Below are 16,519 nucleotides of genomic sequence, written 5' to 3'. Positions count from 1 at the left end.
ATATCGTAGTTTCCACAGGGCTTCTAAAACTATAGTTACGTATGTTGTTTTCTATAACCTTCGTAATATCTTACACTAGCTATAAGGGCGTATATCCGACCTTATATACTAATAGGCGTCGGTAGAATAGGTATTTTTATATACCTTATAAGGCCTCCTTATCGCGGGAGGAATAGCCCTTATAGACGTGTGGCTACGAGGACGCTTCTTATTATCTTTATTATTAGTAGTAATAGTATTCTTAGTATCGGGGAGGTTTCTAAGGGTATTAAAGGTGCCTTTCCCGACTCTAGACTTTATAGCGGCGGATTATAGGCTCTTTATATTATTAAAAACCGCCCTTGGATCCTTTACAAAGTCGTTAATCGTGAGCTCGTTTTCCGTAATCTTATCGTAGTTATTTACTAGGTAGTTATTACTCTATTCCTAGGCGATAGGTCTAATAGCTTTCAACGTGTCTTCTGCCTAATAGTCCGCGCTTAATAGCTCTAAAACGCCTATATATTTATAGTATATTATTGTTATTTTCTAGTTTATAACCCACGCGTCTATATCTTTAGGTATAGCCTTTATAGGCATAGTATATTATCGATATAGGATTAGAGCTTCCTTACAGAGGTCTATAGGGGTTAGTCCTATATACGCGTAAAGAAGAGTAATCTAAGCTTATAGGTTATTTACGTTATTATCCTATAGCTATATAAGGAGATTAATTAACGTGGTATAGATAGTCCCTTCGATATACGCGTATACCTCGTTAAACTCTTTCTACTACACTGTATAGTCGGCTTTCTCTTCACGGTATATACCGTGATTTTATAGGTAGCGCGTGCGTCTCTTTTCGGAGAGGTTATTAATAACTATAAGTGTCTTAGTCGCTAGTTCCTTCGTTACGGCCGTAGCCTTCTTACGAGCGGTCGTCTTCTTCTTATAGGCGACTATAGTAATAATAGTAGTAGCCGTAGCGGTAACGGCTATAATAGAGTCTTAGCCCGAGGTATTAGTGGCTTTATTACCCTTTAGCGTGATAGTAAAAGACGAAGTAGACGTGATAGCGGAAAATAAAGTAGCTATAGCCTCCTCTGTCGTGTTAGGGTCGACGATAAGGGCTTTGTATGTACGGACGTTAGGAAGTATAGGCTTAGGGAGGAAGTAAGGGTTAGCCTCTCTATCGCTTAGCTTTAGATTAGGACAGTTATCCTAGTAGGACGCAGATTTACCGTGTACTGCGCGCTCCTACGCTACCTAATCCCTTTAGTTAACGAGGGTAATAGCGGCTACCCTTTATTCGGCGTTAGATACGTTAGAAGATATCTTTGCTTATTTATCGGTTAATTAATTAATTAATAGATAGGTCGGTAGGTTATGTAATAGCTTAATCACTCTGATTAGGATGATAGTAGTTATTTAAGAGTGCTTATATAAACGAGATTTCTTTTTATAGTAGAATGGGGTAGCCTTGTTAATATCTATTGTTTAGGCATTATAAACCGGGCTTATAACTGTCGTACGTTAAAATGGCACTTATATAATTAACTTAATAGAGCAGAAATCTCGTATATATGTATTATACCAAGTTATATCTATGTAAGTCTCTTATACTCTTAATTTAGGTGGTAAAGACTCTGTTATGGGTACTATATTATTTGGGTCCTATCTGGTCTTTTCCGGTATTATCCCTTGTTTTGTCTTTTTTTTATTCATTACGCGTATGCAGCCCTAAAGCTATGGCGCGGCACCTATCGCCCTAGGCGCTAAAAGCTATCAGAAGCAAGAGACAGTAAAATAAAGTGTAGCGTAGTAATACACAAAGGAAATCCTCCGTAACAATCTGCCTAATAGACCCACAAGATAAAAAGCCAAAGCAAAATAACTAGGCCGGAGAAATCGTGGTTTACGCCCTATACCACTCCTCCGAGGCTATTTGAATACCTAAAAGATAGGTCTATAAGGCCTGTATTTCTCTTTTAGTATAGTATAATAACGGTAAAGATAGCGGTAGGCTTGCTAGGGCTTCCCGCAGGGCTTTTCGTTCTTCTTTATAAAAAGGGCAGGAAAGAATAAGGTGTGCTGTATTCTATATAGGACAGCCAAGATAGAAATAACGGTTATTAGCGTAGTTTTAGGCCCCGTTTTAGTGAGTTTTTAGGTATTCGAAGCCGGGTTGTAACTACGTAAAAGCTAATTTTACCCACCTAGGGCCTTATATTAGTAGTGGTTTTCGGGGGAAACGGAGGTTATCGCGGACTAGGCGCCTATAAAGGCGGCCTAAACGCGCCTATTTACCTCTCTCTTCCGCCTCCTTTTCGTTATTCCACAGGGCTTTCTAGTCTTAAATAAGGGCTATATTTACCCGGCGTTTTAGATAGCTAAGGGTAACAACTAAGCTAACGGATTTAGTAGCTTTTTCAGGGTTTAACGCCCCTTTAGCTACTTTATCCACTAATTTCTTACCCTTTATCCCTACGTGCGACGGGTACAACTATATAGAAACCGAAGTGCCTTGTTATTTAAGGCGTAAGACAAGGTCTTTAGCTTCTATAGCCCACTATAACGTGCGCTAAAGCTTCTAAATAGCCGCCTATAAATCGCTAAATATATAGCACTCTAGGGGCCTAGGCGTCTGCTCTAGGGCAGCGTAGAGGGTCTAAAGAATAGCGTATAATTCAGCGTCCGCAACTTTAGCATCGGCCCTAAGGTTAAAACCTATAGCTTTATAGGGCCTGGGAAGGTGGCCTAGGGAGCCGTCGGTATAGATAATAGCGGCCTATGCGCCTAGGTTGTATTGTATTTCAGCGAGGGCTTCGAGGTGGGCTGTTTTCTGATCGAGGTTTTCGGGGCTAGGGCCAGGGCCTACTCCCTTATTATATCCTTGATACCCGAGGTCCCCGAAATCCAAAGCCCTTAGTCAGGCATAGATCCCCTAGGGACGACGTCGTGGTCCGTGCGCCTATACGATAGTTCCGGCCTGTTTAAACGGACTATTCGTTAACACTATCAACGCGTTTAGAGGGATTATCTTATCGTTATATCTATTATCTAGGGGCTATACTAATTAGATATATTAATATCTGATATTCTTTTAGCCGATATTATTACCGGTCGTTCTATCGCCGGGATGTCTTTTTAATCTAAATACTGCTTAGAGACTTTACGACCGATACTATTACCCGTTATTACGTCGCCGGGATATTCTTCTTCTTAATCTGACTACTGCTTTAACCTTAATAGGATACGATATGGATTCGAGCGACTAGAGACTCGGCCAGGGCGTTATATGCCTGACACCCACTACGACTACGGATTCGACCCGGGCATAGAAGAGCCGCCTCGGTCACGGCGTTACGGGCCTGAAAACCGCGATACTACCTTTATTATTTAGATTTTATACTTTATCCTCTGCTCCGTCATAGGACTTTACGTCTTTGCCCTCTCCCTCTCTCTCGCCCTAGGACTCTAGTCTCCTCCAGAGCCTCTTCGTTAATAGCTTTAGTAAGGGCTTCGTTAATAGCTTTAGCTTAAAGAGAGTGCCACGCGTGTAGACTACCCTAGTCAGAGCAATATTAAGCCTATTCCTATTTCTTTTTCTTTTTCTTTTACTCCCCCTTTTTCTCCGCCGCCCTCTTTTACCTCTCCCCCTTCTACTCCTCTGCCCACGATTATGACTCCTCCTCCTACGACTTCGACTCCTCGGCCTACTTATACGACTACCGACCTAACGCCTCTACCTACGCCGCCGCGCGCTACCACGACCTTCGTGAAGAAGAAAGAACGTACCGAAAACAATAGTCCCTTGTTTATAGATTAGCCTGATTAGGGTAACGTGGCCACCGAAAAGAAGAAGTAACGCACCGAAAAGATCTCCTTGTGTGTTATTCCTCCTCCTGCCCCTCCTCTTTTATCTTTTACTTCTATTACGATTATAGCCTTAACTCCTCCGCCGCCTCTAATTCCCGTGCCCGCCGTGGCTCCGACTCTTATTCTGACTCTTTTTCCGACTCTTCTGCGACCGACTTTTCCGTTACCAACTCTGCGCCCGCCGCTACTAGAGGAAGATATCCTAGTATGATAGGCTATAGCCCGTGGAATAGTCCCGAGCAGTGGCCGGCACTAAGAAGCACGGACTTCCTAGTAAGGCCCGTGCCATCTAACCTATACTTAGTCGCCTATACACCGCGTAGACTTTTCCTTTGCTCCTGTTCTTTCTTAGTTCGAATAAACTATATTTTCGGCCTTAATACGTAAATAACTTTTCATACGCCGTTATATATTCGAACTTATAAGACTATAAGCTTCGACGCTTATATAGAAGGAGGTCCTAGTTATTTCGCCCCGAGCCTAATAAGGGGTTAAGGGCAGGTCGTAGGGACCTTATATAATAAGATCGATAAAGGCGTGTTATAACACGCATAGAAAGCGGTAAGAATATATATCGCCCTTATCTATAATATACTCGGCAGTATATAAGCTATCTGTAAAGGGTCTTAAATTAACCCGTACCTTATACCTACTATATACCTGATACCTACCCTAGTCGTTACGCCCTCGCCCTTCCCTAGGCCCCTAGAAGTATAGACTACTATACCTATTCTATTATTACTACCTACGCTGTTATACCGTGTATGATAAGTCGTTAGTCCCGCGAAATTTAGTAAAAGACGCACGGCATATACCGCCTAGTCCTAAGCTATATAACTAAAGCTTAAACTCGACAGCCTATTATTTCGTAGTATTAAAGAGGCGTAGTATATAGTTAACGCGTGCTTAGACACCTAGGCTTAGTAGGTTGTTAGCATCTTCTTCGGTAACGGAGGTATAAATAGCGACTCTGACCTAAAAGACTTTATAGCCTACCTTAGCCGTATATATAAGGATTATAATAAATAAGGCCGCGTTATTAATACCCTCTAATTAATAAAGCAGAAACCCGACTAGCCGTTTACACGCTTCCTACCTATATTTAAAAAGAACCTAGCGTAAATAGGAGGCTATAACTAGGTAGACTATATCAAGATATTATTTCTTAATAGCGCGCTAAATAATAGGCTACGTAATAGTTTAGTAGTAGCCGGCTACCCTATTATCCATACCGAGTAGGTTAATATAGTATAAAAGAGTATATCAAAATAAAAAGGGGGTAGTAAGTTATACTAATTAATTCCCGTCGCCCGTAAACTAGCTGAGACACTAACGGTAGTAGCGTTGTTAGTAGAGTTAATAAGGTTAGCGAGTCTAAGGGGTCCTAGTAGAAACCGAAGTATTACGCGAATCTTATATATTAGAACTATTAGAAAACGGGCCATGTTTAATAGTATTATAAAAGTAAAAAGAATATAGTGGCCCGAATATCCCCTTAAAAGGGATTCCCGAAGATATCGAAGACTCGGAAAAAGAGTAGCTTTAATATAAAATCGGGTACCGGAGCCGATAGCGCGAGAGTAATACAAGTAGGAGGAGTTTAAGCCACTATTACGGACTAAGGTACTATTAATCTAAGTAAAAGTTAATAGTAATAGGTTAATAAGCTCTTTTATAGATACGGGTTATAATTATTATACCGCTATAAATAAGAAGTTTACTCGAAAAATACGCTTATTATTAGTCGATAAAAAGAAATATCTTCTAAAAGGCTTCTCGGATAAGACTAAGCCAGCTAATAACGCCGGTATTATAGTCTTTGTACTGGATATACAAGGGTATACCGAGCGCCTTTTCGTGTATATAGTACTAGGTCTAGACTAGTATCTTTTCCTTAGGCTCTTATAAATAAAATACAAAGATATAATCCTTTACGGTAAGGAATAAAGGCTCCGTTATAGAGTAGCCGATATCGATATCCGACTTTAAGGTAAAGAAGAGCCGAAAGTAGTATAAGAGATCCGTATTACGGTACTAATAATAGGGTCCGTGTTTATAAGACTATACTAATAATTACGGTACCATAGAGAAAAAAGATAGAAAAAGGGCCTATAAGCTATATCGTTAAAGAATATCGAAAAGGTATTAAGTATAAAGGAACTAGTGGATCCGTAAGAATATATCCTCGAGAGCGTAATATAAGAGTTCGGCGACTTATTCGCGCCCTTATACTCTATACGTTTACCCCCGTACTAACCTAGCGCCGATTATAACCTCTATTTATAGAAGGATAGTAGTAGTAAAAAATAAGCCTTATTATAGGGTTTACTCTATAATATGTCTAGCGAAAAGCTCCTTCTATTACGGAAGACTATAAGGGACCTAATAGAGAAAGGGTTTATTCGTGTAAGTAGCTTAGCTACCGCCGCGTCTATACTATTTATAAGGAAGCTAGGAGGCGGCCTTTAATTTTATTATAACTACCGCGCCCTAAATACGATTACTTAGCGAGATCGCTATCTACTCCTCTTAATTCTAAAGATACTATATAACCTAGCTAAGGCGAAATAGTTTACCAAGTTAAACGTTATCGCCGCCTTCTATAAGATACGGATAACGCCCGCTAGAAGTATAACCGTATTTCGTACGCCGTTTGGATTAGTCCAGTAGCTACTATACCCTTTAAAATTAACCAGCATGCCCGCGATATTCTAGCGATATATTAACTTATCGCTACGGGAATTCCTTAACGATTTCGTCTTTACGTATATAGATAATAGCCTAATTTATTCTAATAGATCTTATAGGGACTATAAGGAGAAAGTATAACGAGTACTCTACGCCCTTATAGACGCTAGACTAAACCTCGACCCGAAGAAGTACGAGTTTAGCGTTAAGACGTTAAATACTTAGGGCTTATTATCACGGCGGAAAAAGTAGTATTTTATAACCCTAAAAAATTAAAGGCTATTATATAATAGAATGCCCTAGTCTCTGCGACTAAGGTATAAAGTTTCCTAGGGTTCGCTAAACTTTATAGAATATTTATTCGTAACTTTATAGCTATCACGGCGCTACTTACGGCCCTAATACAGAAGAATTCTCCGTTTTACTAGGGCCCCCTATGAAAGGTAGCCTTTAAAGAGCTAAAGCAGAGGTTCTAAGAAGAGTCTTATCTATAATGATAGTAACCTAGAAAGAATACCTAGCTAAAGACGGAGTATTTAGGGTTCGCGCTAGGAGGCGTGTTCTTATAGGAAGACCAATAGAGATATAGGTGCGTTATTATATACTACTCGCGACGATATAGCCCCGCCGTATATAACTACCTAATTTATAATAAGGAGATACTAGTAATTATAGACTACTTATAAGTCTAGAAGACCGAGTTTATAGGTAGTAATTAGTACTAGATTTACTCCGATTATAAATCCCTTAAGTATTTTATAACTAAGAGGGCCGTAACTAAATACTAGAGTCGTAAGGTATAAAAGCTCACTTAGTATAGCTTGATATTAGAGTACCGGTAAAGGGACGATACCGTTATAGCTAATACGCTCTTACATTAAGAGTAGGATATACCTAAGGGCTTTTCCGATATCTAAAAGTAGGGGGAGATATATCTAGATAATCCCTAATATGGCTATCTATTCCCGGGTATACCTAATAAGAGTAAGGCTACTAAAGCTAGCTATAGTCTTCGATATAAGCCCTGATCTTTAGCGACTATAAGATAGAGCTATAGCTACCGATAAACGTTATTAAGGTACCCTCGCCGTAATAGTAACGGGAGAGAGGAGCTTTTCGCCTAAACTAAAGCTTAAAATATAGATCGCGGAGTATAAGATTGACTAAGGATCGCTAATATTTTAAGACTGCTTATAGGTGCTAGGGGATAGCGAAAATAGAGTAAGCTACCCGTTATAAGGCCGCCTTATATAAATATTCCACGACTTAGTAATCGGCGGATACCCTGATAAAGATAACACTATCGCCTTAATCGCCCGCTAATTCTTTTAGCCCGGGATAAATCATAATATTAAAAGGTTTATACGGAATTACAATACTCAGTAAGCTAGCCACGTATAAAAGCGCGTGAAAAGAGGACTACTATATACGCTCCCTATACCGGAGTAAATCTTCTACGACCTCGTAGTAGATTTTCTAATAGACTTATTACCTACCCGCGAGGATAGGTATAGATACCTATAAGTAATTACCGAGTAACTCTTAAAATCAATAACGCTTAAAGCGATAAGTACTATAGATATTAAAGCCTATACTAAACGGTTCTTATTCTACTTATAGGTTTCACGGAATACCGAAATCTATTGTCATCGATAAAGGCTTAAACTAGACTAGCCGCTTTTAGCGATACTTATGTAAACTTGCGGGTATTAAATAGCGATTTAGCACTATATACTACCCTTAGGCAGACAGAGGTCCTAAACGTATTAACTAAGAGGTCTAAGCCTATTTACGGGCGTATACTCATTATATCTAAAACGATTAGAATATATTATTACCGGTAGCGTACCTAGCCTTAAATAACCGGGTAAACTTAAAAATCTAAATAAGCCCGTTCTTCTAATAGCACGGGTACTACGTAGATTCTCTTTAAGTTAATAAGACCTTATTAACCGATAAGCATAAAGCCTCCGTATAGGACCTACTAAGATACCTCTAAGAAGCTACTTAGTTTACTTAAGCCACGATAACGGCTATATAACTACGCTAAGAAGATTCGGTACACCGTCGGCGTTACCCTGCTAAGCGGTTCGAAAAACATAACCTTATATAGCTGGATATTAGTAACTACTCCTTACTATAGCGGTTAAAGAAGCTTAGCTAGCTTTATTATAAGTATAGAGTTATAAAGGTTATTAACTCGTATATCATAGAGCTAGATATCCCCGTATAGATCTATAACCGTTTCTATATGGAGTTATTATAGCGAGCTAACTACGACTCTTTACTAAGGTACGCGATAATAGAACTTTAGCCGCCACCTATATATAAAGGACTAAAGGCGGAGGAGGAATAAGTAGTAAAGAAAGTCCTTTACGCCTATACTCGGCGGCGAGGTTATAGTAACGTCCGTAAGGTACTAATATACTAAGAGGGCTATATAGAACTAATATAGGAACTCCTTAAGAGTTTATAGGAGATATAAGCACTTAACGAATTCTAAATGAAACACGGCCCGGTAGAGTCGAATAAGAGGCCACTATAACAGTATATATATAAAAACACGAATATAAAGAAAGGCCGATATAGTAGCGAGGAGGGTAAGAATAGAAAGCGAGGATATATTAGGGTTACTACCCCCCTTTACTTAATCTCCGAGTAAGAAAAGAAAAGAGTAAATATAATACCTAGCGCTAAAAATGATAAAATCGACCTATTTCTCTATATCCACGTTATCCTCCTTATCCTCCTCCTCTTTTTATAAGGCTATACTACCCTTAGCAGCACCCACTTATAGCTCTTTTACCGGCTTAAAATAAGCCACTTAGGTAATCGCGCCCCCCTCGCTATTAATAATAAAAGGAGTAATAACCTCCTAGGAAAGAGCCGAGGCAGGTATAGCCTTAGAGGCTGCCTTTAAAGCACCGGCCGGGAGAGGGTATAATATAGTAAAATATGTATAAAAACGTCTCCTATACTACAAAACGCTATAAACCTCCGTCTTTATATAGGCTATATTATTATTATAGTCCTCTAACTTCAACGCGATATCTTTAAGCGTCTTATCTATACTATATAAGGACACGGCGATATTATCGAACGTTTATAGTAGACTCGCCTAAAATATAGCGTTAACGGGGGCGGTAACAGAAGACGGCTAAGCGATAACAGGGGGCACGGCGGCTAAGAGAAATAGTATGACGGGAGCGGGAGTAGGGGCGATAGCGGGGGAGGGAGCTTATAAACGACCTATAACGCCTTTACCTAATTTAGCTTAACCGAGGACGACTTAAAAGCGACTATATACCTTCTAAAGCTAATAGCGGTTCTACATAAAGGGTTAGTATAGAAATCGCTATATAAGAGACCGATATAAACTTATATTATTATACTTAGGGTCCTTATTTATAGTATAAACGGTATTCTATAAGGCGTTAGCGGCGTTATAGGCAGCGGAGGGGAGCTATATCGCTTATTAGTCGCGTTATTATATATATAACCAGCATACTTACCTCGGAGTATTTATAAGTATAGTAGGAGTATTTATAATATTTAGTATTAGTGCGAGTAGCGCTAGGGCCCGACTAATAACAATACTTAACGGTATACTCTTATTTGTACTACCGGGTAGCGTATTACGCGTAGGGGGCGATGGGCTAGGGCCCGGAGGGTTCTTAGGAGCTCGGCGCTTCTTCGGAGGGGGGAGGGGGGGGTTAGAGTCTACTTACTATTAGTTACGGCTAACCTTATAACCTATGATAACACGGGCTAACCTTATATCGTTATCGCTATTACCCTTATAGGGACGCTTACTAAAAGGCTCGTAATCGGATATCCACCGATAGTTAGCTACGGCACCGAACTACGGGCAAGGGGCTTGCCGACTTATAGTAAGGAGGATATAGGCGGTCTAAGAGATAAGCTATTACTCGGCGATATTACTTATACTTCTATAGGACCTATAAGGTATCTCGGGACTACTTACGATATAAAAAGTGATTAAAACAAAATAGGAAGAATAAAAGCTATAGAAAAGGAAGAAAATAGTAAAAACGAGGAATAGTAGGAGGTTTATTTTACTACCTTTTCTACGCTATTAGGGTAAAAGGAATAACCCCCGGTTATATATACGGTACGTATATCGCTTATATTTAGCACGTACGCCGGTACGGAGCCCGCGATAGCACCGCTATATAAAAGCTCGTTTATACTATTTTAGCCCTAAAACAACCTTAGCTACTACGGAATACCTCCCTTCGAAGGCGCCTTTAATAGAATCGAATAAAGGAGGCTATTTCTAGATTACACGTAGCGAGGCCAGGGTAAGGTAAGGTTAAGACCGTGTAACTATAACACGACTATAACCTCGCCGCCCCCGGGGGGGGTTATATTACGGGCTATAGCCCGTAGAATAGTCCTGGTAATAGTCGGGACTAAGAAGCACGGACCTCCTAGTAAGGCCCGTGCGATCTAACCTGTACTTAGCCGTCTATATACCGCGTAGACTTTTCCTTTCCTCCTTTTCTTGCTTAGTCGAAAATACTATATTTTCGACCTTAATACGTAAACAACTTTTAATAAGCCGTGACACCTAGAAGGACTACTGCTTTAGTATAAAACCGTATACACGTCTAATACCAGTAAAGGATATAACCTGATTTCCCCCATCCTGAAACTGGTTTAAGACATAGCCGAGGAACGGCTTAATGTGTTCTTCAAATAAAGACTATACCAGGAGCAGGCCCTTTTGACGATAGCATTAGAATTAGAGTCCTTAAAAGAGGAATATACACGGTAACGCCCTGGTTATGGTAATAAAGAGAGCCGTTCGTCACGAAGTCTATCGCCGCCGCCAGAGGTATCGCTACGAGGCACGCCATAAGGCACGCCGCGAGAAGTTCCGCCGCCGTGGGCACGGCCCTAGAGAAAGACGAAGAAGAACGGGTAGAGCCGAAGACCCCGCCGGCACGAAGATCTAGGGATTCCGCCTAGAAGCGATATACAGGGCGTAGAAAAGATTATTAATCTACGGTTCTGTCCGTCGTATACTAAAGACCTACTAGGGTGATAGGACTTAGAAGATCTAAGAGGGTAGTCCTGTTATTTTCCTTATATATCCTGACTACTGATGATTCCTGCTTTTTTCCCACTTATCTGTTTTTCCCTTCCTCTGCTTTTTTCTTTTCTTTTTCTACTTCCCTACTTTCTTCTTCGCCTAATCAGGGTCACCTGCGTGTTTTCGGAAGCAGAAGTCCTGCGTGGAAGCCGGGGGCCGGGTTCTGGCCGTGGTTATATGGATTTTGGACTTTATACTAGGGCCGCGATTTACGCCCGTGGACTTCGGTACTAAGGCCGTATCTTCACAATCTACCTTGCATTAGTCTGATTAAAAGAAGAACGAGCACGCTCTGTCTTATGTTACTCTTGTTTAGAAGCTATGCCTATAAGGCTATGGCCGCGATTCTATCTTCTATTTTTTTTCACCCCCCCTCCTATAGTAAACTGCTTTCTATTAGTTAGCCTTAGTAGAAGAAGCAGTATCTCCCTGACTATTTATTTGTATTATTATTTTTATTATTAAAAGCTATGCCCATGGGGACCGCGAGCCTAGCTTTAGGGCCGAGGATAGAGGAGAGAGTGCTTAGTACTCTTAACGACCCCCCCCCAATTTTTTAGCCTCTCTTTGTACGTCTATTAGCCTGATCAGAACAAGTGCTATCGAATGAGCCCGTTTTTGAACCTTCTAGGCCGTTAGGTATTTAGTTATTTGTGATCTTGTTCGTGCTCTTAATTCTGCGACTACGTCTCTGCCCCTCTCTTTTTCAGCCTTCCCGTTTTTGCACCGTTTTTGCACGCCTTATTCCTATACGCTTCCGTGGCCCACGTTATTCCCGATTTCCTACGTCTTTTATTCTTATTCTTTTCCTTCTATCTTTATTATTCTGATCGAGAGAGCCCCGAGCCGCCTATCTTATTCTTCTTCTTTCTCTTCCTATTCCTTTAGTTCTTCGGTTATTCTTTCGGCTCCGACGATTCCTTCGAGTCCTGCTTCTACTACGGTAAACGACGGTTAGCTTCTTCTTTCGAAAAAGACTTCACGATTCGAAGAACGCGCTAAAAAGATCTGACCTGCCTGCACGCCACCACCTCGACGGGAACTATGCGCTAAGGAGGCCGCTACTACGTTACACGAAGACTACCCGCCGCTACCCCTACTACGTTACGCGAAGACCGCCTAACCTCCTGCCGAAGTAGTGCTATATCCGCCTTCGAACCGTTATATAAAGCAAGACTGGATTAGTTCCACAGCTTTAGGTACTTTACAACCACTCGTGAAAGAACTCCAACGCGAGGAGGAGACGGCTAAAAGATACTAGAGTGCTTCGAGGGAGCCCTGATTACGGTAACGAAAATATCGTTTAGTTTATTATTTACACTAGATCTACGCGTTATTATTTTTAGAATTATCGTAGTCTTAAGGACGAGGCGATAATAATTAGGGCCGTATTATAACCGCGCAGATCGGTTATTATAATTAATCTCACTCACTAGGTCGGTCGCAGGTTTTCTAACTATTGAGGTTAATCGGTCCGAACCGGTTAGTCGGGTTAAATAGATACACGTAACCGATCCGGATTATATAAGGACCGTTCCATCGGAGTTTCTTATATTCTAGATTTTCCCCAATTCAAACATCACAATCATTATCTTAACGATTATATTCGGGAACGTCTTCGCCCAGTTACATTACGAGCTTATAAAGATAAAACGGTATATTAGCAGGCACCCTCGCACCGTACTAACCTATATAGGGGAATAGTAGGCGATCGAGTTAATGGATTTTAAGCGAATATCCGACGGGGATTCTCGATTTATGTTTTTTACCGACTATTATAGTAGCTGTAAAGCTACCTACATTAGAAACAGTAAACTTATAGCGGATATCCTCGAAGTAATTAAGCATTTCCTCTCCTAGGTAGACTACTAGTTAGGTTATAAGATACGCGTTTTCGAGGCTAATAACGAGCTAACTTAATCCCACGATATCACTCTTTTCCTACGCGGAAAAGGTATTCTTATATAGGTATCTGCCCCTAATATATAAGCGTAAAATAGGGGTGCCGAACGCGCTACCGCTATAGTAATCTTAAAAGGCTATATAATAAATACCCATATAAAGCTACCGCCGTTTATATAGCCTAAGGCTATTGCCACGGTTATATAGGTCTATACCCGCACGCTACAGAGGCAGTATAATAAGAATAAGAATTAGAAGATACTATATAAGGTCCTCTTTAATAGGAAGACCCTCGCTATGCCCCTAAATTCGAAAACACATCTTAGCCCCTTTACGCCTACTCCAAAACGCTTTTCTAGGACCCGAATTAAATCCCCCTCGGACTCGGAAGCCGAAGGCGCTTTCGAAACGCCCTCTAGGGCCCCCCCCAGCTTCTAGGGGCCCCCCTACTGAAAAACCGAGCCTTTTAGGCTCTAAATAGGCTAAAAGGGCCCCTGGAATAGCTAAAGCCCCTGGAGAAACCCCGGCCGAGCCCTAGAAGTCGACTAGATCGGCTAGTAAGGTATAGGCTAAGGAACTACTCTTATAGGCTTTTTAGCTGCTTTAATAGGCCTATACCCTCGACCCTATCCCTTAGATTAAGGCTCTAACCGCAGGGCTTGAATCTACTATCAACGGAACCCCGAGCCCCTAGCCTCCTATACTCGAATAGAAGGTCGACGAGTTAGCTTAGACAGTTTATAGGCTTACAGAGTAGCTCAAACCCCTTTATAGCGAGGCTGGAAAGGGGAACAAAGGCCTTATAGCACCCTAGGCCCCTATTTCAGGGGCTTTAGCACCCTTAGCCCCTACCCCTATCTCTATACCCCCGGCACTCCTCCTAATAGACCCTAAAAAGGTCCCTAAGGTGATTCTATAGCCTACGGCAGGGGTAGCGATTCTAAGGGAAAACTTCGACCTCCTCGCGCTTCGGAATAAGCTTAATAAGGCCCTAAAATTCCCCGTAGTTACGGCTATCAGCCGGTTGACTAACGGGAACCTTATTTTAACCCCGGGGCCAAATTATAGCGTTTAATAGCTCCTAGACTCATAGAATCAGTGGTTTAAAGAGCTAAACCTCCCTCCCTAGCGCCCCGAGCCTATAGGCGACTATTTTAAGCTTATTATTAAATACGCGCCTTTTAGAGCCTTTAGGGGTGGTCATACCCCTGTACCTAACCCCTCTAAGCCGCCGTAAAAGGCCCTAAACCGAAGTCTATAACAGGGCCTAGGCCTATAGGATCTAGCTACTAAAATCGGCACCTTTAACCCTATTAGGGTAGTAGGGAAGCCTCGGTAGCTAGGGGCTCTAAACGCGTTTTACGGCATAGTGGTTATCTCTATACCCTCTATTAAAGAATAGAAGTACTGCCTAAAACAGGGGCTCTATATAGCCGGCCAGCGGCTAAAGGTCTATAAATATAGGTCTATAACCCCTAGAACTCAGTATTCTAACTGCTGGAAATTCGGGTATACCCGGGGGACCTATAAGAGCCTAGCTTCCTGCCCTATCTGCGCCGTTAAAGGTTATAGGGAGAAATACCATTACTATAACGAGTATAAAGAATACGGAGACTATAAGTATAAGACCTATAAGTGCTGTAACTACGAGGGAGACTACCCCCCGTTTAGCAGGGACTACGAGGTCTTTCGAGCTATAAAACCCTAAATTTCTATAAATAAAGGGCTTTATAGTTCTAAAGATATCCGGTTTATTTAATATAACGTCGATAAATAGGCCCCGGCGTCAAAGACTATCCTAGAATAGGCTTTGGAGGCTTCGGCTAATATAGTCCTTATTCAGAAACTAGCCTGCGTCCCGATACTAGAGGGGTGGTTTATCCGAAACTACCTTGCTTTTTACACGGTTACGCCTATATCCTAACAACCTAGTTTTTCCCTATTAAGCCTATACTCCTTACTTATATAAGAAAGGGCCCTAGAATAGACTTTTCACACCGCGACGACCTTCTAGACGATATAGATACGCAGATTATAGAGGTTTATTATCTATAGACCTTTTATACTCTACACGTCTATAATTAGATAGAATAGGACCCCGAAACGATAGGCCGAGGGCGGCCCCCTAGCCTTAACCTTTCTACCTCTTCCACTTCTTCTTCTTCTTTCCCGTTTTCTACTTCTTCTTCTTCCTTCCCCTCCTTTTTAGGCCCTAGAAGCCGGCCCTGGACCGAGGATCGAGTGCTATAGGGCCTATAGGTCCCTAAGCCTACACTTATTATAGGGGACTTTAACAGGAACCACTAGTAGTGGAACGGAGCTGCTATTAAGCAGGCTTCTATTAGGGCCTAGACTTTAGTAGACTGGGTAGATAGCCTCGGAGCTACCTGTTTAGTGGTTTCTGATAAAGTTAACCTAAACAGGGGGACCTTTTTTAGGTCTGATTTTCCTTAAGAGTTGGTTATAGACCTAGCCTTTTACACGCCCGGCTTTAATTATCTCCGCTTCGATAAGTAGGAATATATCGAAAACACCACCTTTTTACACCGCGCTATCCTCCTTTCGGCTACTATTTTAGGCTCTAAAGGTCCTATAAATAGGTCCCTCCCGCCGGCCTATCACTATAAGCTAGTAGACTAGGACCTGTTTTCTAGTACCCTAAAGGGCCTAGAACCTAGCCTTAACCAGGATATTTAATGGGCTATTAACGCCTCGGACGAGGATTCTTTAGGCCGCTGCTTTTCGGATACTATTACCCGAGCGCTTAAGGCTTTAGTGCCTAAGCTACGAGTAGTAGGGCGTTCGAAGCCTTAGTGGACTAAAGAGCTAAAAACCCTGCGACAATCAGCTAATAGGGCCTTTAGGGCTTGTCGAAAGGCAAAAGAGGGGGCCTGGGCCACCTAGGCGCCTTTAGAAGCCTCCTGGAAAGAAGCTCGAAACGCCTACTATCGGGCG

This window comes from Sodiomyces alkalinus, assembly GCF_003711515.1.
Source record: "Sodiomyces alkalinus F11 unplaced genomic scaffold SODALscaffold_3, whole genome shotgun sequence".
NCBI classification, from domain to species: domain Eukaryota; kingdom Fungi; phylum Ascomycota; class Sordariomycetes; order Glomerellales; family Plectosphaerellaceae; genus Sodiomyces; species Sodiomyces alkalinus.
Note: the sequence above shows the minus strand (reverse complement) of the source record.